Raw genomic sequence first — 24108 nt, forward strand, 5'->3', positions numbered from 1 at the left:
CAGTATCCAGTGTCGATGGTCACGTGCCCGTTCCAGTCGTAGCTGCCAATGCCGTGGTGCTAACATTGGCACATGTGTGGGTCGTCGCCTCCGGAGGTCCATCATTAGGAGTGTTTGGCGCTCAGTGTGTTCAGACACACTTCTACTCTGACCAGCATTAAATGTTAGCTCCGCCATAGTTCACCATCTGTCCTATTTTATCACTGTGCCTAACCTACGATGTGCGACACCAGTAATGTGGGGTGGTCGCCCAATCTCACGACATTTGGACGTGGTTTCTTCGCCCCATGTTGAAAACACTCGTCACAGCACTCCTCGAACACCTGGCAAGTCGATCAGTTCCCGAAATGGTCGTGCCGATCCTCGGGGCCACCACATTCCACCCTCGGTCAAACTCAGATAAATTGCTCGCCTTCCGCATTCTACACTGAAGCGCCAAATAATCTGGCACAAGCATGTGTATTCAAATACACAGATATGTAAACAGCAGATTACGGCGCTGCGGTCGGCAATGCCTGTATAAGTCAAGTGTCTGGCGCAGTTGTTAGATCGTTTACTGCTGTTACAGTGGCAGGTTATCGAGATTTAACTGAGTTTGAACGTGCTGTTATAGTCGGCGCACGAACGATGGGATACAGCATCTCAGCATCTCCGAGGCAGCGATGAGGTGGGGATTTTCCCGTACGGCCATTTCAGGAGCGTACCGTGAATATCAGGTGACTGGTGAAACATCAAATCTCCCACACGTCTGCGGCCGGAAAAAGATGCTGCAAGAACGGGACCAACGACGACTGGTGAGAATCGTGAATCGTTGAAAGTAACACGATTGGATTCTTCCGCAAATTGCTGAAGATTTGAATGCCAGGCCACCAACAAGTGTCATCGAGCGAACCGTTCAACGAAACATCATCGACATGGGTTTTCGCAGCCGAAGGCCCACTCGTGTACCCTTGATGACCGCACGACTCAAAGCTTTACGCCTCGTCTGGGCCCGTCAACACCGACATTTTACTGTTGATGACTATAAACATGTTGCCTGGTTGGACGACTCTCCTATCAAGTTGTATCGACCGGATGGACGTTTACGGGTATGGAGACAACCTCATGATTCCACGGCCGCTGAATGGCGGTATGGTAGGGGCTCTGTAATGGTGTGGAGGGCGTGCAGTTGGAGTGAAATGGGACCCCTGATACGCCTAGACACGACTCTGACACGTGGTACGTACGTAAGCATCCTGTCTGATCACCTGCATCCATTCATGTCGTTTGTGCATTCCGACGGACTTGGGCAATTCCAGTAGAACAATACGACAACCCACACGTCTAGAATTGCTACAGAGCGGCTCCAGGAACTATCTTCTGAGTTCAAATACTTCCGCTGGCCACCAAACTTCGCAGAAATGAATATTATTGAACGTATCTGGGATGCCTTGCAACATGCTGTTCAGAAGAGACCTCCATCCCGACGTACTCGTGCGGATTTATGGACAGCTCCACAGGAGTCATGGTGTCAATTCCCTCCAGCACTACTTCAGACGTTAGTCGAGTCCATGCTGAGCCGTGGTGAAAATTACTGTTTTGAAGTGCGCGCCGAAACACGTTGTGTGAAGTAGTCGCCCTCCGTTTCTGGCGGTGGCGCCGCTGTGGCAACCGCAGCTTTGATGTCTCCCTCTGGTGGGAAAGGAGAAATGTAGGCTGTTCACGTGCATTTAAGGGGCGGTGTGAGCTTGGTAGGTGGTGAGTCTGGTCAGTTGGTCAGTCGGGTCCGTGTGGGGTAGTCAGTGTCTGCCTGTCGTCCGGAGTGCTAGTATGTGTTAGGCCGCCAGATTGCTCAACTTTGTTCAGGCAATGGTCATTGGCTCTTGGATAGATCGGTTGGTCGGTCGCGCAGTGGGACCGTCTTGAGCGTCGGCGTATTTGAGGTCGCCACGTGAGTCCAGTGTGCCGCGCCGTATAGCGAGGGGTAGTGGCTTCGCGGCCGACACGAGAGCAACAGGAGTCAACCCACGACATTGGTCTGGCTGGTGCGAATGCGACGCCGTGAGACGGGAGATTGCCGCGTCTTCCTGCGTCCGTTGAAGCGGCTGGCAGCGGACGGTTCGGGAGAGCGTTCGGAGGTGCTGCACCAGTTCTTCGCCAGAAATCGCAGTTTATTAGAAGTTACGTGATTGGAGATATGTTGTTTCAGTTACGTGATTGGAGATATGTTGTTTCGTTTACTTGTTAAATTCTACTTGTTTTCTTGGTGAGGTCGCCAGCCGCTTTGTTTTGGGGTCGTCCTACCATCCGCAGGAAGGTGGTTATTTATGAATTGGGTGGTCCGTTATTACCTTGTGGAGTAGGGGTGGGCTAGAGCAACCTGCGTTTCGGGTTGTTCAGTAATCTCAATGTCAATCTGCCATACGTTAATAGCTGCCTCTGTCATGTTTGTCGGATTCTGTGTTAAAGAATTTATTGTTTGAAGTGTAATGATCGACTTCCTGGAATAAACTTTTATCTTGCCTATCATCTTGAGAGGCGGTATATGTTTGGCTAACCTTGTATATTTTATGTAAGAATGCATTTCATGGGTTTTTATTTAAATGGTCATTTTAGTGTATAAAGTTGCCGCCATTCCACCGTAAGATTTTTTTAAAAAAATGAAGTTGCACCTTCGGTGGCAAGTTAATCTTTTAATGTTAGTATTTTGTACCATTTCCATCCCTCCTACAGTGTGCATAGTTTATGTGCTTGTGTGAGTTGTTAAAATTTTTAGTTTAAAGTAAACTGGTGTGTTGTAGATTTGCACCAGTGTAGTCTTTCAGAGGTTGTTGTGAGCGGTCGTGACTACGGCCGTGTCAAAAGGGAGCGGCAAGGATGTCAGCCCGATAGCTCATACTGTCAAAAATTTGTTCTTTCTTCCTCTGAATAAATCGTAACTTGATATTTAGAGAGTGCTTTATGATTATAATTTTAAATTTGATTAACAAAAAGGCTTTTAGGAATAAAATTTCCATTTGTTGAAAGAAATTTTACTTGTTTCCGTCAGTTACCCACTGGGAACTACTTCCACGCTCAATTAATGTGATTAAATGTGTTAATGTTCTTGATGAATCGCTAGTAAATAATGCAAATTCTTAAGAAAAGGTTTTGAAAGTAAATTGACGGTTCACATGCCACGTCGGGTTGCGGCAGTTCTGCGTGCTTCAGGGGCCTTACACGACAAAAGGTAGGTGTACCAGTTTATTCGGCTCTTCAGTGTACATACGGACAGAACGCCCATTGGTGTTGACGCACCATGTGTGTGTCTGGCTAACAGTCATTCTTCGGCAGGTGACGCTGTGTAAGTAGGCTGTTTAAGTTTTTTTATTGGTAACACCGCCGCCACGTAGCGCTCTGTATGAAAATCACTGGCTGTGCCGTGTGCAGTCTGTGGCTGGTTGGCATTGTTGTAATACTCGTCATTGTAGTGTTGGGCAGCGGCAGCTGGATGCTAACAGCGCGTAGCGTTGGCAGTTGGAGGTGAGCCGCCAGCAGTGGTGGACGTGGGGAGAGAGATGGCGCAGTTTTGAAATTTGTAAGAATTGGTGTCATGAACTGCTATATATATTATGACTAGTGAGGTAAATACATTGTTTGTTCTCTATTAAAATCTTTCATTTGCTAACTATGCCTATCAGTAGTTAGTGCCTTCAGTAGTTTGAATCTTTTGTTTAGCTGGCAGTAGTGGCGCTCGCTGTATTGCAGTAGCTTGAGTAGCGAAGATTTTTGTGAGGTAAGTGATTTGTGAAACGTATAGGTTAATGTTAGTCAGGGCCATTCTTTCGTAGGGATTTTTGAAAGTCAGATTGTGTTGCGCTAAAAATATTGTGTGTCAGTTTAAGCACAGTCTTGTATAATTTTTCTAAGGGGACGTTTCATATGTCGACCCTTAGCCAAGGATACCTCACTGGAATCTTCTGATTTTTTTCCTTGTAGTTTGTGTAATTAGTGTAGCTTTTGTTTATTGCTAGCGCGTAATCATAGAGAGAATTTCCTTTGTAGTTGCAGTATTTCATTTTTGTACAGTAAAATAGTTGTGACATGCATGTAGTTTTGCACGAAGTATTTCGCAGCTGCGCTTGCATTTAACTAGATATTATTTTCAGTGCTATGTTAATGTGTTCTCTTATTTTTGTTCTTCAAATTGTGTTTTTCTGTGTTGTCGTGTGAAATATTGTGACAATAATGGCGTGTGAAAAACGTAACACTAGGCTCCAAAGTAAACTGAGAAATAATAGTGACGACGAGCGTCGCTTATCAGCACCACTGTGTAGTGAATTAACAGACATTCGAAGTAGTAATTTGGTAATTGTGCATAGGGAAATGGAGCGGGCGGCAAATAATGGTGTAGACAATGAAACAAGCAGTGAACAAGGAACAATTATCGATCGATCGGTCGGCAACATCTCGCCTCAGGATTCCGAAATGACAGGACACAATCTTGCAAATACTTTAGATTCAGATTTTGCGTCCTCACCGTTTTCTCAAATAAATCAAGACACATTTTCTGCTTTTCAGAATGCGAATATTGCCGGTTCAAATGCACTGCCGAAAAGCACTGAGGAACATGTTTCAGACACCAGTGCACTGTTATTACAGTTAATGCAACAAATGGGACAAAGGCTACAAAAGTTAGACACAACGCTTGAACAAAATCAGAAACAAATGGGACAAAATCTTCAAAAGTTAGACACAACGGAACAAAATCTTCAAAAGTTGGACACAATGGAACAACACGAGAGACAAACACAACAACAGTTAGACGCAATGGAACAATACCAGAGACAAACACAGCAACAGTTAGACACAATGGAACAAAATCTTCGGAAGTTAGACAGCACACTTGAACGAACACGTGAAGATTTAACTACTGAGTTACATAACATTGAATCGAAATGCCAAAAAATCTGTAATGACGTAAAAACACGAATTTGTGAGCATTTTCAACCTATTTTTTCGCGGCATGAAAATGCATTACAGAATCATGAAGCAACCATAAAAGAAATGCAAACTATTGTTCGTGAAAATCACGATACCTTGTAAGCTAAAACGGACTCAGTTGCATCCACCGATTCGGTTATGCAACTTGCAAGGACTCAGGAAAACTTAAAGGACAAAGTAGATTCGATTTCAACACAAATGGGCACTCTGAAACTTGGTTCAGAAAAACACACTGAGGAAATGTGTTCACTATCGGAGAAAGTAGCCGAACTTTCAGATCAGTTCACTAACTTATCTACAAAGGTAGATGATGATCTGAATGATACAGAAGAGTGCGAACAAATTAGGAAATTCAAACAAAATCAGAATCAAATTAATACACAACACCAAAGAGAAATCCGGGAAGTGCAAGATCAGCTGACACAGGTAATACAAGAATTACTTATTTCAGAGGACAGTCGCGCTCCAACACGGGAAGAGGGACTTAGAAATACGGAAAAGCCACAAAATAATAACACAGGGCATTTCGGAAATTGTGAAAGAAATTGGCAAGGTGCACCGAATTTTGAGATGGAACTGCCGACACGACGTAACAATGACCGATATGCTACCCGCCGACACGATGATTTTGACTATAAGCTGTTCATTACTACACATAAATTCAAAATATTTAAGAATTCTGGCAACGACATTCATCCACAAGCGTGGCTCCATCAATTCTCTCATTGTTTTCCTCCCAACTGGTCATTAAAGCACAGATTAGAATTTATGTGTGGCTACTTGGAGAAAGAACCAGCTGTAAGAATGCGATCGATTATTTACGATTGCCACAATTAAGGAGAATTTTACCATGCCTTCCTCTCAGCGTATTGGTCTCAAGCTACACAAGACCGAGTAAAACATAGCATCATGATGATGAAACACTTTGAACAATCTGAATTTTCCAGTCTCGTCAAATATTTTGAAGACATGTTGCATAAGAATCAATATCTTTCAAACCCATATAGCCCTTCAGAACTCATCCGCATTTGCATAATGAAATTGCCTGAACATTTAAGGAATAATATTTTGGCAGGGCGTTGCAAAGACGACATTGAAGCTTTTCAGGGACTCTTACAAGAATTAGAAATTGACACAGACAGTCGCGGGATGCGAAAACAGGAAAACAATCACTACAGGTCAAATCCGTCGCAATTCCGCGATGAGAGAAACAATAAGTGGACACGACAAGGCTATTCTCACAACACAAATCGTGACCAAAACAGACACCACACATATGACAACCACTGGCAGAGTAATAGTTACAAAGAAAGATCGCATTTCCGTAGTAATGAATATTACACAGACAATCATAGAAACAGAAAATATGGCAACAAGAACTATTGTTATCACGGGAGACAGAATAATTTCAGACGCAAGGGTCCACCGCGCAGTGATAATTCAGGGACAAATTCTCCACCACTTAACCGACAAGAAAGAAACTACAGGAACTACCGACATGATGACAGACGATATAAACATAACGACAGACCTGAATTGCATCAGAACTGGCGAGCTTCAAACAGGGCAGGGGCCTCTTGGCAAGGTGAATTTGTAGAACTTAGGTCTCCTAATCCCAATAACGATGCGCGGCAACAAAGAGACAGACAATGGCTCGCACCGCTGGCAGCCACGTGCGCCGGCTGGCTCAGAGAAAAATAACATAGGCGCTAACCTTGAGAAAAACTCCAATGTTCTTTACCGACATATTCCACATGATAATTGCTTTGAAGTTAAAACTCTGCGAACTAGAAAGGGTAAATGATGGCATCACATTTCACATGTAAAACTGTTTATTGAAAGATAATCTGCTTTTTAACTTTTGTCTTTGCCATAAAATTTTTCACTTTACATTAGTAGTATGTTTGTCAGACTTAGAATCTGTTAATATGCAACAGTATTTGAAGTTAAATATCCAGTCAAGAACCAAGAGAACTTATTTAAACAGAAATTACGAATGCATTGTTATAGTGAACAGACGACACAGTGTTGTTATTTGTACATTCTTGCTTGTTAGTTGCACGATTACGTAATGACTATAAGGCTTACATACTTAGAACATTTACCAGTACTGCTAATGAGATTTTAATGCAACATTTTGGTTTACTTGAAAACACATTCTTTATTTGAAGTTCATTCGGTGAGATTAAAGATGACTTAGCATTTGGTTTCTCTAATAGCTACACGATTATATCACGACGCTACTAATATGTGACACGATTTACATTGTTACTTTTGAAGTGTATCTGTTTTATATCTGCACAGTTTTTCTGTATTATTCTGGAAAGTGAAACATGTTTTAGTAGTAACTTTGTGGTATAGCTACATTGAGACAGCCTTTCCTGTAGCACAACAATACGTTACAGTACAGTACTTACTTCATCATGGCAATAAGCGTAGTAACTACGATATCTATACGCAAAGCACTTCACTTTTGTTTATCATGAGGTAAGTACATTGACTTCTGCAGAACTTAGCTTTTGGAGGACGATAACTACGACACTTCTACAGAGATTATCTTACAACACGACGCACAGTTTAGCGCTACAGTACACGTTTTTGAGTGATTAATTTTGTACTTAAAACATTTATTTTTAAAGATATTTCAAGTAAAATGATACAAAGGTTTTCCGTGATACATTTCATTACACGTCTACTTTGTGTACCATGTGTTTGGCAAGCACAAGGATGCCTAGCTAATATGGTATTTGCTTATACAACTTTACACATCGGTACCATATTTCTCTAAAACAAAAATTACACAGCTATCTGGTTTTTTAACTGAGAGAGACAAACATTTATTTTACTACATCAGTAACAGATGTTTACGTAATTGCATGGTTGGATAACTTCACACTTATGAAATTGTATTTTGTCTGTACTTTGTGAACAGTTCATATTTTTTCGGAACCATTGTGATATTATGAGAGCTTTGAATGATGTAGTTGGTATGGGATCATGATTTTTAAAGTACGTTTGAGGTAGATGACACTTTTGACATGAGCAGAGAATTTTTTTAGGTTTTGAAATTAGTGGAGGAAGCTACGACGATTTTGAGAATTTGACTAAGGTGTTATGATGTTGTTATTACGATGACTATGTGTATTATGCTGTTGCGGTATGTTTATGATCAATAAGCTGATGCTATATGAGTTATTTGATTATGCTACGTATCTGTTATGATGAAATATTGAAGAAGTGTCGACGAATAAGGTAAGGAATAATGAGTAGTGGTTAGGGACTCTGGTTTGTGAAAAAGGTTGTTGAAAACCAAGAATCGTACTTGAAGAGTTATGAAATGTATGTAAATGCTTGAATGTATTACAATACCGACGAAAACTTTTTGGACACTGTTATATTAACAGAATTTTGTTTCTACAGATGTGTAACGCAAATTCTTGACCTGTGAATTTTTTTATATGAGACTGCCACTGCAGCGGAAACTGGTGTCGTAAATATTTCGGTAAGACAGTTAAGTGACCACCTGCACGTAATGCGTCGTGGGCACCCAGCTGGGCGACAGCCACCTGGAAACAACCCATTAGTGTGTGCCTTTCAGAGGCACAGGTGGAGAAAAATATAAAGAGGCCATTATCCTCGCTATTGACATGCCTTTGCAGAAAGCATCGCAAAAACGACACGCTCATTACTTGAAAAGATATTTTCTTACATCTGCATACCTGACAATGCCAAGCGTCTTTCTACGAGAGTTGAGAGAATTTGTACTAACTTATGAAATGTCACATGACTATTGAATGATATTTTTATGCTTTGCCTTTCATAATTGCTTATTTCATTTGATATCTGGTTTACAGCTGTGTTGCAGCATTGGTTTTATAAAATAAAATTAAATGCATTTGCTAATTTGAACACTTTCTGTCAACAGATCTATTAAATAATTATTTTATGATCCACATTCTTCGAAAAAGGAGCTCTTGGAATGGAAAGAGCAATAAGAAGCGACTAATAGCAGTAACTGTATATATAATTTCTTTTCAAGTACTTGGTAATTTGTTGTAGCATTAGTTTTTGTGGTGCACCACTTTAATTACATAGACATTAAGATGTGAATATACATTTCCCTTATCTGCATTGTTGTCTTTAGTGTAATATTTCTTCTGATTGTGGGTTTGTCATGTTTAGATATAAATTATTACATTTATTGCTGCTCGCTATGCTTACTTGCATTTTTTTGTCATTGCTGTTTGTATTAATTGTTTTATGCCACTGCATTGCCTCGTCACTTAGTTAAGCATGTGAGCTCAGTAGATTTAAGTTAGCTTAAGAGGGAGTAGCCTATATAAGAGAATGAGTTGCGATGGATTTGAAGAAATGCACTGAGAGGTTATATGAGAAAAGTACAGAAAGCAGGTATAGATAGGACTTTTTGAAAATAATGAAGAACGAAGGGAGACCTCCGAGAGGTAAAGAAAGTTTTGTTTGCAAAATACTGCAGTAAAACAAACCCAGCCCTTTCCTAGTGTTATCCCACTATGTGTTTGTGTACCCTTCCGTATTTATGTTCTTCCTGTCTTTATATGTTTATCTGATAAGACTTATGTTGCAGAATTTTTCTAATACTAAGCTACATTTACTATGATGAGGAATACTGTTATCCTCAAATATAATTTGCATTAATAACATGTTATTTACTTTGTAAAGATGTTTACACATTATTTATTCTGTTTTTCTAATGCTCATGCATGAAGTTGATGTTTCAATAGTTATTCTGATCTTTATGTATGTACTTATGTCATAATTTTTGTAAGACAGATGTGCATGTTTATTTCTATTCTTTTGTAAAGCCTGTATTACTGCAAATGTTATCTGTACTATTATGTTCTTTAGTGATATATTTTGTACCTTTGTTATTGTGTTCTCATGTTATAAAATTGTAATTGACACCAGTTCATCAAATTAAGTAACTTGTAAATTACATTCCACTGCACACGTTTCTGTTGGTCATAGTATATGGATAATATGTGAGAAGTAGGGACTGATAGTGGTTGCACGTGTGTTAATAATTCAGCAAAGGACTGGATAACAGCATTGCTGGTTCTAAGGACATTTAAAAAAAAATTTTGTGAGTGCACAAGTGGTGGTTATGGACTTGCTATGTTATCCGCAAGACTCTTCAATGGTGATTGTGCGCCTGCGCAGTCAAACAGATGGCTGCTGGCCATCTCTACAAGGACTACAGTGGGTCTACACCTTTGATGACCCACCAATACCATTATTTCTACAAGGTCTGCAGTCGGTCTGCATCTCTGGTTGGCCCACCAATACCGTAATTTCTACCAGGACTACAGTGGGTCTGCTCTGAGATGACCTACCTACCAATATTCTTCAAAACTTCGACTGACTCTGCTGTGGGTTTGCTCTGTTGTGGCCCATTACCTGTCTGCATGTCAAGAGTCAGCACTGTCTTTCCATTGGAGGGACAACACTACTTCTTCAAGACTGCATGGAAATCCATTACTTCGGTGTGCATATTCTTTTACTGCTCAGACATTGAGCAAAAGCACTGCTATTTTTCTCTGATGAACGATCAGGACTGTCTTTATGGACTGTGAGAAACTTTTAGCTTTTGACCAACATTGTATCGATAAGTGTGTGCATTTCAAATCATTGTTATTGTAATTATAAAAAAAATTTTCAAATCTGTATTGGCCACTGCCCAAAACAATTTTTAAATTTTTTTGTGGTGAGCATGGGGACTATGTAAGTAGGCTGTTTAAGTTTTTTTATTGGGAACACCGCCGCCACTTAGCGCTCTGTATGAAAATCACTGGCTGTGCTGTGTGCAGTCTGTGGCTGGTTGGCATTGCTTTAATACTCGCAATTGTAGTGTTGGGCAGCGGCAACTGGATGCTAACAGCCCGTAGCGTTGACAGTTGGAGGTGAGCCGCCAGCAGTGGTGGTCGTGGGGAGAGTTTTGAAATTTTTTAAGAATTGGTGTCATGAACTGCTATATACACTCCTGGAAATTGAAATAAGAACACCGTGAATTCATTGTCCCAGGAAGGGGAAACTTTATTGACACATTCCTGGGGTCAGATACATCACATGATCACACTGACAGAACCACAGCCACATAGACACAGGCAACAGAGCATGCACAATGTCGGCACTAGTACAGTGTATATCCACCTTTCGCAGCAATGCAGGCTGCTATTCTCACATGGAGACGATCATAGAGATGCTGGATCTAGTCCTGTGGAACGGCTTGCCATGCCATTTCCACCTGGCGCCTCAGTTGGACCAGCGTTCGTGATGGATGTGCAGACCGCGTGAGACGACGCTTCATCCAGTCCCAAACATGCCCAATGGGGGACAGATCCGGAGATCTTGCTGGCCAGGGCAGTTGACATACACCTTCTAGAGCACGTTGGGTGGCACGGGATACATGCGGACGTGCATTGTCCTGTTGGAACAACAAGTTCCCTTGCCGGTCTAGGAATGGTAGAAAGATGGGTCCGATGACGGTTTGGATGTACCGTGCACTTTTCAGTGTCCCCTTGACGATCACCAGAGGTGTACGGCCAGTGTAGGAGATCGCTCCCCACACCATGATGCCGGGTGTTGGCCCTGTGTGCCTCGGTCGTATGCAGTCCTGATTGTGGCGCTCACGTGCACGGCGCCAAACACACATACGACCATCATTGGCACCAAGGCAGAAGCGACTCTCATCGCTGAAGACAACACCTCTCCATTCGTCCCTCCATTCACGCCTGTCGCGACACCACTGGAGGCGGGCTGCACGATGTTGGGGCGTGAGTGGAAGACGGCCTAACGGTGTGTGGGACCGTAGCCCAGCTTCATGGAGACGGTTGCGAATGGTCCTCGCCGATACCCCAGGAGAAACAGTGTCCCTAATTTGCTGGGAAGTGGCGGTGCGGTCCCCTACGGCACTGCATAGGATCCTACGGTCTTGGCGTGCATCTGTGCGTCTCTGCGGTCCGGTCCCAGGTCGACGGGCACGTGCACCTTCCGCCGACCACTGGCGACAACATCGATGTACTGTGGAGACCTCACGCCCCATGTGTTGAGCAATTCATCGGTACGTCCACCCGGCCTCCCGCATGCCCACTATACGCCCTAACCCAATGTCCGTCAACTGCACATACGGTTCACGTCCACGCTGTCGCGGCATGCTACCAGTGTTAAAGACTGCGATGGAGCTCCGTATGCCACGGCAAACTGGCTGACACTGACGGCGGCGGTGCACAAATGCTGCGCAGCTAGCGCCATTCGACGGCCAACACCGCGGTTCCTGGTGTGTCCGCTGTGCCGTGCGTGTGATCATTGCTTGTACAGCCCCCTCGCAGTGTCCGGGGCAAGTATGGTGGGTCTGACACACCGGTGTTAATGTGTTCTTTTTTTTTTCCAGGAGTGTATATTATGACTAGTGAGGTAAATACATTGTTTGTTCTCTATTAAAAAATTTCATTTACTAACTATGCCTATCAGTAGTTAGTGCCTTCAGTAGTTTGAATCTTTTATTTAGCTGGCAGTAGTGGCGCTCGCTGTATTGCAGTAGCTTGAGTAACAAAGATTTTTGTGAGGTAAGTGATTTGTGAAACGTATAGGTTAATGTTAGTCAGGGCCATTCTTTCGTAGGGATTTTTGAAAGTCAGAATGGGTTGCGCTAATATATTGTGTGTCAGTTTAAGCACAGTCTTGTATAATTTTTCAAAGGAGACGTTTCAGCTGCTGTCAGCTGGATGGATGTACATCGATAGTAGATCTGTTCATATGATGTTCTGGGTGATCAGTGTAGCTGTGCGATGGGGAAGGCTTGACAGACGTCGGCAGTGGCTACCACTGGACGCCGACAGCAACCCCCGCCGCCCCCTGCTGCAGCGCCGGCCGCTTCCCAGAAGGTCCCCGCACAGCAGAGGGACGGCGCCCCAGGCTGGGTGCTGGTTGGACGGTATAGCCTGGCGCGGCCTGGCCCTGCGCGCGCCCTGCCTCCGCCGCACGGGGCTTCATTAGCGTCCGGCTGACTGATGGCTTCCTGGCCGCTGTGTCGGGGCAATGGCGTGCTTTTAAGCCGCGCGGGCGAACGATGCGGGCCGAGTCTGCGTTCCTCGCGAGCGGCGCCTCTGCAGCTAAGTGATCGCTGCGCCGGAACTGCGGCCTGCGGCTGGGTCATCCATCAGCGCCGCCGCATCTCTTTTGCTGGCCGCCCTCACCAAGTACGATGCAAATACACAGAATGCCACAACCGTGCTACGCTTAATAATAATTCATTTTTTCCCCGTAATATTAGTGGAAATATGCTTTGAGACAAGTGGTAGTCGTTATATATGGTGGATATGCTAGTGCATTAAAGCAAAACCGATTTATGGTGGAAAAAAATTGGTTCCAATTTTCGCCACTAGGTGAAAATCTGGCGCTGTGAATCCAAGAAATACGTATAGAAACATTTCCATATACAGGGTTGATATTGTTGTTGTTGTGGTCTTCAGTCCAGAGACTGGTTTGAGCAGCTCTCCATGCTACTCTATCCTGTGCAAGCCTCTTCTTTTCCCAGTACTTACTGCAACCGACATCCTTCTGCATCTGCTCAGTGTATTCATCTTTTGGTCTCTCTCTACGATTTTTGCCCTCCACACTGCCCTCCAATATTAAATTGGTGGTCCCTTCATGGCTCAGAACATGTCCTGCAAACCGATCCCTTCTTCTAGTCAAGTTGTGCCACAAACTCCTCTTCTCCCCAATCCTATTCAGTACCTCCTCATTAGTTATGTGATCTACGCATCTAATCTTCAGCATTCTTCTGTAGCACCACATTTCCAAAACTTCTACTCCCTTTTTGTCTAAACTATTTATCGTCCACGTTTCACTTCCATACATGGCTACACTCCATACAAATACTTCCAGAAAAGACTTCCTGAAATTTAAATCTATACTCGATATTATCCAATTTCTCTTCTCCAGAAACGCTTTCCTTGCCATTGCCAGTTTACATTTTATATCCTCTCTACTTCGACCATCATTAGTTATTTTGCTCCCCAAATAGCAAAACTCATTTACTACTTTAAGCATCTCATTTCCTAATCTAATACCTCAACATCACCTGATTTAACTCGACTACATTCCATTATCCTCGTTTTGCTTTTGTTGATGTTCATCTTATATCCTCCTTTCAAGACACTATCCATTCCGTTCAACTGCTCTTCCAAGTCCTTTGCTGTCTCTGACAGAATCATAATGTCATCAGCGAACCTCAAAGTTTTTATTTCTTCTCCACGGATTTTAATACCTACTCCGAATTTTTCTTTTGTTTCCTTTACTGGTTGCTCAATATACAGATTGAATAACATCGGGGATAGGCTACAACCCTGTCTCACTCCCTTCCCAATCACTGCTTCCCTTTCATGCCCCTCGACTGCTATAACTGCCATCTGGTTTCTGTATAAATTGTAAATAGCCTTTCGCTCCCTTTATTTTACCCCTGCCACCTTCAGAATTTGAAAGAGATTATTCAAGTCAACATTGTCAAAAGCTTTCTCTAAGTCTACAAATGCTAGAAAATTAGGTTTGCCTTTTCTTATCAGTGTTGATATGCCCGCTAAACCCAGAGGGCAGAACAGTTAATTAGGATTGTGGAAAGGGCCAAATAAGGTGGCGGTGAGTTTCACTTCAAAATTGTAATTTATTGTAATTTAATAACACATTTAAACCAAAACGGCACATAGCTGAACCTTTACAACTAAATCTAATTCTTTCACGGCTGAAGGTCTCCAAACAAGAATCCTAAAAATCAACAAGATAAATTTCAAGTGACTGACGACACGTAGTTAAAATTGTAAATAAAATCATATATATATGACAGCTGTCCTGAAAGCCTCAATCCAAAAGTAGATAGAACAAACATAAACAAGGTGCAATAACAACGGCTGAAGGCCACAATTAAATTTCAAAATTTTAAAATATATAATGATAATCTTTTAAGGCATAAGGCGGCAATGTTTTCGCTTAAGGGGAAATTTTAAGAAAGGTGCTTTAAGTGGCTGAAAGCCCACAGCTGATTTCCCAAAATTCAAAAATAGCTTACACCTTTAAGTTTTAAGTGGCCGAAAGCACACTACATGAAAGGGCAACGCAACGACAATAACTAAATATACACTTTCCAAAATTCATAATTACTTATATGGGCTGAAGGCCCATGATTTACATAAAACATGATAAAGAAGTTTTTCCTTTTAAAGTGAATATGAATACGAGGTTTCGCCGAAGGAACCAGGCCACCCACGCAAACGGCGTGTCCTGTAAGATAACATCTCAATGTTGTTAAATAGCCACGGGGCGTCTCTAGAGGTGTGTCTTAAGTCTTGTGCCGCCGCTGGCACGAGTATAAACACTGAGAAGGCAAATTTACAGAAAGTGTTTTTGGGCAGCCACTAAACACCCATGAAAAGGACAGTATAGACAACAACACTCAGACGCCTCCAAAATAGGGGGGGGGGGGGGGAGGGTGTCCTCGAAACATTAACGTTCACTTAGGCGAGACAGGTGGTGGGCCCAACTACACTTGATCCGTCGGTAACCAAAAGACTGTCACGGACCGACCGATCAAACGACTTGCTAGCCACCAATCGGTACATGAAAACTCAAAGACCAAACTGTTACAGACGTGATTATCCCCAATGAAATTTGTATTAAGCTGTGAAAACTATCCACCGTGTTGGACAGCGACAACAGGTGAGGAAAGGGCACTGCCTGAAATTATGTTAGTGGTCAGGGCAGGTAACCACAATACTAACGGCCACAAGGCAAAAAGTTCCACTGGTGCGCTTGAATTGTCGTGAACCAATATAGTTGATTCCACCGCACGGCGACTCGATCTCACCATCACAAACACTCGGTGTTGCTCACAGGCTCAAAATGGTTGAAATGCCTCTGAGCATTATGGGACCTAACATCTGAGGTCATCAGTCCCCTAGAACTCAGAACTAGTTAAACCTAACTATCCTAAGGACATCACACACATCCATGCCCGAGGCAGGATTCGAACCTGCGACCGTAGTAGTCGCGCGGTTCCGGACTGAAGCGCCTAGAACCGCACAGCCATCACGGCCGGCTTGCTCACAGGAAAGGCTCCCTAACAGCGAACCACCGAAACGAACGACACAACATGAACGGACGTGGCTTGAGTACTTAAGACACGGTAAGTCACGAAGGACGTAGCGATCGGAGATCACCACACACGCTCCAACACTGCACAGGGACCGCCATCGAACCCAGCCGACTGCGCCTCACGGAGATATCCTCCCTGGTCCGCACCAAGCGACCGACTGCCCGCACACCCTCTAGCCGGAAACTACCTGCACAGGACCAAAGATGGTACACGGTGCAAAGACCGATACACATCCCTGCTACCACACGTAGAAGGAGGAAGAAGCACGGCATAACCGCAACAACGGCGGGAAACCAAAGACAGCTAGACAGCCAACTTCAAGGAAACACATAGTTCGGATTGAGCACAGCTCAAGGGTGAACATTAATAAAACCGATAAATTGCAGTTACGGACTCCTGAATGGATGTGGAGCAAAATTTGCCCTATGTACATGCATCTGGAAACGCATCGTGGCCACTGTAGACTGCGCTGACAAATAACAGTTCCTCTGGCCACGTGCTGTGTGTGCCTTGTGTGTTGCAGGCTGTGTGATTGACACAGTACACTGTAAGGAGTAAAATGGTCCAGTGTTCATATCGGGAACAAGCCGAGATGGTGAATGTAGTGCCTAACAGATGGAAACGGTCTAGAGGCAGCACCGCTATGCAAAGCACCAGCACAGATATCAGCCACATTATCCAACAGTTCAAGCCCTTTCTGGTCTTTGTCTGATCATAGATCCTTTCACACAGACGAACTTGCAGGGAAATGTCTGACTGTGCGTACACCGGATCTGGAGGACCATTTGCATGTGCTTGGCTATACACACACACACCCTATCTCAGGTTGGAAACAGCAGAAGGTCCGGTATTCATTTCGGGAACAGTCTTTTGTGTCAATTACACAGCCTGCAATACAAAAGGAACACAGAGCATGAGATCAGAACAATTTTCCGTCCCTGCACTTTGTCGGTTCACCCTGTATAATGTACACTGAGAGGGAACAGTTTGTTCCATTTCATTACAATTAGTTTTTTCTTGGATTATATTGAGTGTACTTTGAAATTTTTGTTTGTTTAAAATAGTGTGATATCTCGAGTGAAGAGGTGGACTACCTGTTTATTTAATTCAATTCATAATTACATAAAATCACTTCCTTTCCCTAATACCACTATGTTGCCTTGGGTTGATTAAGTTTGGGGTTTGTATTAAGAGTTCGTGAGCCGGTAGTGCCAAGGCAGAGATGTGGTCACCCTGTAGGTCGGTTACTGCCAAGCTAAGCCTGGAGTAAAGGCAGAGATGATGCACCTGTTTGACAGGGGGTAGTCCGGAGATGATAACAGGTCCCCCTCCTCTCCATGTAAGGGATCGGCCGTTGAGAGCCGCCTTGATAGTCACTCCTGGTGTAGCGGCTGAACTGAGCGGACGGAATCGAGGACGATCTCCGTCTTTGCCGCCAATATCAACGTGGGGATGAGGTATTATGCTTTACACTGTTACTGACCCTCTCTTTTTCAGGATTGGAATGGTTAGCGTGTCGCTACGGCCATTCACAATTTTTTTTTTCGAAATTTTGCCTTTACAATTAAAGTTGTCAGTTAGGGTTTCTTTTCTATAGGCGAGCATGGGAGCTCGCGTTATCCCTTTATAGTGCTGCAATCACTTGGTGCCTTTAGCACAGAGAGCAGCAATAGCTCTAAGAAAACTTAATAGTTTCACTTTTAGAAGCAGCATTTTTTTGCAATGTTAAAGTAACCTGGGGTCTCACCCCGCCTAGTTAACACGTGGTCGTAACGGCTAACGAGTAATTTGGATGACGATTCCGTATGAAACCTGGTAGGAGATGCGTGTGTGACATACTTATGGTTCTAAGCGTGTGACGTAAAAATTTTTCCAGGCCCTCATAAATTTTGTTCACGGTTCCTTTTTAACCCCCATTTGCAAGCACCACGTCCTAACTACTTTGATAAAGAATAGGTTGAGCGTGTGACTGATTGCATAGTATGGAAAGCAAGAACGAACAGAGCGGTGGGTACAAAGAAATTAGCTGTTGGTATCGGTCACACACGTGGTCCCGAATTGCACTACCAGCGAGCTTCCAGTTCGTTCTTGGAAGTTAGTTAAGGTGAGGATGCGTACGTGTGCTGTTAATTGATTATGGGCGTGTGCCGTATTTCACAGGATGTTTTATTTTTAAAAATTTGCTTTCTTTTGTGAATATGGGAGGTGGTTGTGTCTGCTTTGTTCCCACTTTTTTCCGCCAAAGAGAATTTTTGTTATTCAATCCTAGTAGTAATCTTGGGTGCGAGTTTCGATCACTGTCCCAGGAGACGGACCACGAGGGCAGCAATGTAGTCCCATCCTCTTTTCCAGTGCTTAAGTAGAAACGAGATGCCTGTTAGTTTAAGCACCTTCAGTGCGAGACGAAACTAGTTTGTTTACTGCAGTTATTAAATTTGTAAAGTTTTGAGTAATATAGATAATAAATGCCGTATAAAGTTTGTAAAATTTCTGGGAGCTAGACAACAAATGACCTAGACAATAAATGATCTATAAACTGGATGTCATGGATTTAGTGGTCATTACAAACCCCAGTCCTGTCTCGAGAGCAATGTCATGAATTTAATGATCATTACAAACCCCAGTCCTGTGTGGACAGCACTGTTGCCAAAAAAGTGGTGTCCTTATAGATCATAATAAAGCGTGGCCTTTACTGACTTGCCGACTTGGTTGTTTGAGCCCTCTCCCGAGTTGTCTGTTGCACAATATGAACATAATAATCATCAGATCATCGTCAGGCCGGCCCCTTAAACTCAATCCTCCCGAGCAATGTATCAAGGGCGCAAGCACGTGTCAATGAGGCGACTTGGCCACACACACGGCCGACACGCTCTAGCATAGACAGAAGGAAACAGAGGAAGAGAGATACAAAAAGGTAACAATGCGTAACTACCAGAAGGAACCTTTCAACACTTACGTGACGAAATCTGTGTGATAGCGATGTTCACTTAGACAGATGGCGGCAATACCCAAGTATAAAGGGGCAGTCTGTTGGCGGAGCTGTAATTTGTGCTCAGCTGATTATTGTGGAAAGGTTTCCGACGAGATTATAGCGACACGAGGGGAATTAACAGACTTTGACAGCGGAATGGTAGTTGGAACTAGATGCATGAGATGTTCCATTTCGGAATTCGTTAGGGAATTCCATATTCCGACATCCACAGGTTGAGAGGGTGCCGAGAATACCATACTACAGGCATTACCTCCCACCACGGACAACGCAGTGGCCGACGGCCTTCGCTTAACGACGGAGAGCAGCAGCGTTTGCGTTTGCGTAGACTTGTCAGTGACGTGAAACAAGCAACACTGCGTGAAATAACCGCAGAAGCCAATGTGGGACATACGGCAAAAGTATTCGTCAGGACAGTGAGGCGAAATTTGACATTAATGGACTATTGCGGCAGACGACCAACGCGCGCGCCTTTGCTACCACCAGGATATCGTCTGCAGTGCCTCTCCAGGGCTTGTCGCCCTATCGGTTGCACCCTAGACGACTGGAAAACAGTGGGGCTGCTCAGATGAGTCCCGATTTCAGCTGGTGAGATCTCATGGTAGGGTTCGAGTGTGGCGCAGACTACTCGAAGCCATGGACCCAAGTTGTCAACAAGTCACTGTGTAAGTTGGTGGTGGCTACATAATGGTGTGGGCTGTGCTTACATGGAATGGACTAGGTCCTCTAGTCCAACTGAACCGATCATTGACTGTAAATAGTTATGTTTGGCTATTTGGACATCATCTGTAGTCATTCACCGACTTCATGTTCCCAAACAACGATGGATGCCAATATGCCATGTCACCGGTCTACAGTTGTTCGCGATTGGTTTGAAGAAGATTCAGGACAACTCAAGCAAATGATTTTGCCACCCAGATCACTCAACAGGAACGCATTCGAACATTTGTAGGACATAATCTAGAGGTCAGTTCGTGCACAAAATACTGCAGCTATAGAAGCAGCATGGTCCAATAATTTTGTGGGGGACTTCCATAATTTTGTGGGGGACTTCCAATGACTTGTTGAGTCCATGCCGAGCTGCTGCACTACGCCCGGCAAAAGAGGTCAGACACTGAGAGAATGAAATTAGGTCACACTTATAGTAGTAGATGAGTTTTGCTAGCTGTTAGGCGGAATAACTGACGATTGCCGAAGCAGAGGTGAAACAAGATACGGCCTGACAAAAGCAGGAAAAGCGTATCTGAAGAAGAGAAGTTTGTGAACAGAGATTGTAAATTTAAGAGTTACGAAGTCTTTCCTGTCCGCAGCTGGTGGTCGTGCGGTAGCGTTCTCGCTTCCCGCGTGCGGGTTCCCGGGTTCGATTCCCGGCGGGGTCAGGGGTTTTCTCTGCCTCGTGGTGACTGGGTGTTGTGAGATGTCTTTAGGTTTAAGTAGTTCTAAGTTATAGCTATTAAGTCCCATAGTGCTCAGAGCCATTTGAACCATTTTGAAGTCTTTCCTGAATGTACAGGCTGGGGTAAAAGTCAGTTAAAAGAAGACAAAAGCAACAGCAAGACGTAGTACTGTTGGAAGATTCAAACCGTTAATTTTTACCAAATTGTGATAATTATGCCTTGTCAAATCGGTATACAATGCAATGACAAACAAAAGAAACACAATAACCGAACTGTGAAACGTTTTTACAGCTTCAGTTTTCCGAATTATGAAGAGGTTAACGAAAGAAGAAAGGATTTTCGCGTTAAAAACATTTCATAAAAACGTTGCAGCTGCAGTTGTTAAAGGAAGGGGAAGACACTTTAGGTCAAAACCATACGACATGCATTTGAAAAACATGGATTTTTTTATGAATGCACCAAATCTGGCTGCCCAACAACACTCAGACTGAGTAAAATGAATTATGGGTATGTTTAGCTCTAACCCAAAGACCGCGATAATCTACCAGATGATCAGCAGCTGTGCTGGATTTATCACGAAGGTCAGTGCAAAGAACGTTGCACAACCAATATATAGAAGTTTAAATTCCACGTTAACGACGTGGGAAACTTGAAGATGATCCAGATCGACGTCTTCAGTTTTGTGCATTGATGCTTGACTAACAGGAACATGATCTTAACCTATTCAGTAAATCTGTATGGTCTGACGAGGCCAATTTTAATTTAAGTCAACAAGTTAACAGACATAATTGCACTTACTGGCATACTGAAAATCAAAACCTTTTGTTAGAACAACCACTAAATGAGTGTTTTAGGGAACAGTATCGTCATTTGGCGTACTTGGACCACATCTTTTAAGGAGATAACTTTTTGGATATGCTTCAGAATTATGTGGTACCAGGAGTTATGTGTTTACTGAAAACTTTCAAGAAATTTACTTTCAACGCGATGATGCTCCACCACATTGTGACACAGCTGTCCGCGGTTATTTAACAGGAACTTTCCAAAGAAACGTGACTGGTCGAAGTGCAGATTTTGACATGCCTCCACGTTCACCAGATATCACGCCCATAGATTTTTTCCTATGAGTTGTCGTCAAGGACTCTGTTTATTCTCAAAAGCCTGAGACCATTGCTGAACTAAAAGACTACATACGTGGCGCATTTCATGATTTGAACAGCTGTGCCACACTATACCATAGAGTATATAACAGTGTTCCAAAAAGAGTTCAGAGATGTATAAAGATGGAAAAAGGTTTGAACACAAAAATAATTGTACGTATTGTTTGTATTTGTAATGAAACATAAATACAGTCTTTTGTTTAAATCAGTGCACAGTGTCCAGAGACTTTTGCGCCACCCTGTGTTTCTATGGTTCAAATGGCTCTGAGCACTATGGGACTCAACTGCTATGGTCATTAGTCCCCTAGAACTTAGAACTTCTTAAACCTAACTAACCTAAGGACATCACACACATCCATGCCCGAGGCAGGATTCGAACCTGCGACCGTAGCAGTCGCTCGGTTCCAGACTGCGCGCCTAGAACCGCGAGACCACCGCGGCCGGCAGTGTGTTTCTATGGAGTGCAGTCTTGTGCAGAAGTGAGGTGTGGATGATAAGCAGTTCACTGAACAAGACAATACAGAAATTTGATACTATAGAGAAATGCTGAAGATTAGATGGATATATCGAGTAACGTATGACTGTGGAAAGGTGCATTGAATCAGTCTTCGGGCTGAAAACCAAGGCAATAGATCAAACATATGGTTCCCATGATTTCATATATTTATGTAAAACGTGTCACATTGTGAAACTGTTTGCTTTGGAAACTCTGACTGCGATTGTGATGTTGCCACTGGTACCTTTTTCAGGCTAGGTAGGTCGACGCTTGGATTGTGTAATTAGGAAAGAATGGCGAGGAGCCGTAAGCAGGGGAAATGAGAGAGAGAGAGAGAGAGAGAGAGAGAGTGGTAGGGAGAGAGAGAGAGAGAGAGAGAGAGAGAGAGAGAGATAGACTGTAGTGTACGTCAAAGGCATGGTTATGTGCGCCAGCGCCTCTGTGACGGATCTGAGGTGAAGTGGTGTGAGGTATTAGCTACACAGATGCGCAGTATTTCGAATGACGCTGCCGCTATGGAAATGTAACATTTCCTTGCCGCGTCTGTGTACGAGTCCTGTTAGATATAATGTCCAGTTTACTGTTGCAAGGGAAAGAAATATTTTGTTCTGTCTGAAAAGGAAGGGCCAGTTTTACCCAAATGCTCCTGAATGGGTGTTGGTTGGAGCCGACAAAGCGGATTTCAAGATTTGCTAATTTTTCCATGATGGAGCATATTTTCCAGGACCCGCTGCTGGTAAATTCTTAAGAAAACATTTCTTTTACTTCACGTCTGTGGCCCCAGTTCTTTTTGTCAACAAACTACCGGTTTCCGTCTGTAACGACCATCTTCAGATCTGTTTAATAAAAACATGTCGTAATGTACTGCAGCCATAGTGATATCGTCAGATGTTAAACACAAAATCAGCACCAGCATCGTCAAATATATACAAATAACAACATATGCAAGAGTCAGTCTTCTCTGCAGCTAACTATTTGTTTGTTAATACTGTAAGTAGGCTGTTTAGGTTTTCTTATTGGTAACGCCACATAGCGCTCAGTATGAAAAAATCACTGGCTGTGCCGTGTGCAGTCTGTGTTTAGTCTGCATTGTTGTCTGCCATTGTAGTGTTGGGCAGCGGCAGCTGGATGCTAACAGCGCGTAGCGTTGCGCAGTTGGAGGTGAGCCGCCAGTAGTGGTGGACGTGGGGAGAGAGATGGCGGAGTTTTGAAATTTGTAAGAATTGGTGTCATGAACTGCTATATATATTATGACTATTAAGGTAAATACATTGTCTGTTCTGTATTAAAATCTTTCATTTGCTAACTATGCCTATCAGTAGTTAGTGCCTTCAGTAGCTTGAATCTTTTATTTAGCTGGCAGTAGTGGCGCTCGCTGTATTGCAGTAGCTTGAGTAACGAAGATTTTTGTGAGGTAAGTGATTTGTGAAACGTATAGGTTAATGTTAGTCAGGGCCATTCTTTCGTAGGGATTTTTGGAAGTCAGATTGCGTTGCGCTAAAAATATTGTGTGTCAGTTTAAGCACAGTCGTGTATAATTGTTCAAAGGGGACGTTTCATAATACGTAAGTTATATTTTCATGCATACTATATCATTTTAAAATGATGTAGTACTTACTTAAATATGCATTTTATGATGATCCTGTATCTTCCACTTGGCAATAACGAGGATGATTTGCCGAATTATAATTGGGAAGAAAACTGCTCTCATATTTTTAAGTGACACATAGAGGACAGGTCCATGTAACACTATGAGTGAAAGGAGAAACTTTATACAGCTTATGTCAAGTATTTAGATGCATTTGTGTCGCCACTGAATTATTATGTCAAAACGTCTTATGTATATTATATGTACCAATGCAAATCTACAGGTATGGACAATAATTTATTTTATATTTATCTTAAAGTATGTTTGGTGA

The sequence above is a fragment of the Schistocerca gregaria genome, chromosome 6 (genome assembly GCF_023897955.1).
Source record: "Schistocerca gregaria isolate iqSchGreg1 chromosome 6, iqSchGreg1.2, whole genome shotgun sequence".
In the NCBI taxonomy this organism is placed as follows: domain Eukaryota; kingdom Metazoa; phylum Arthropoda; class Insecta; order Orthoptera; family Acrididae; genus Schistocerca; species Schistocerca gregaria.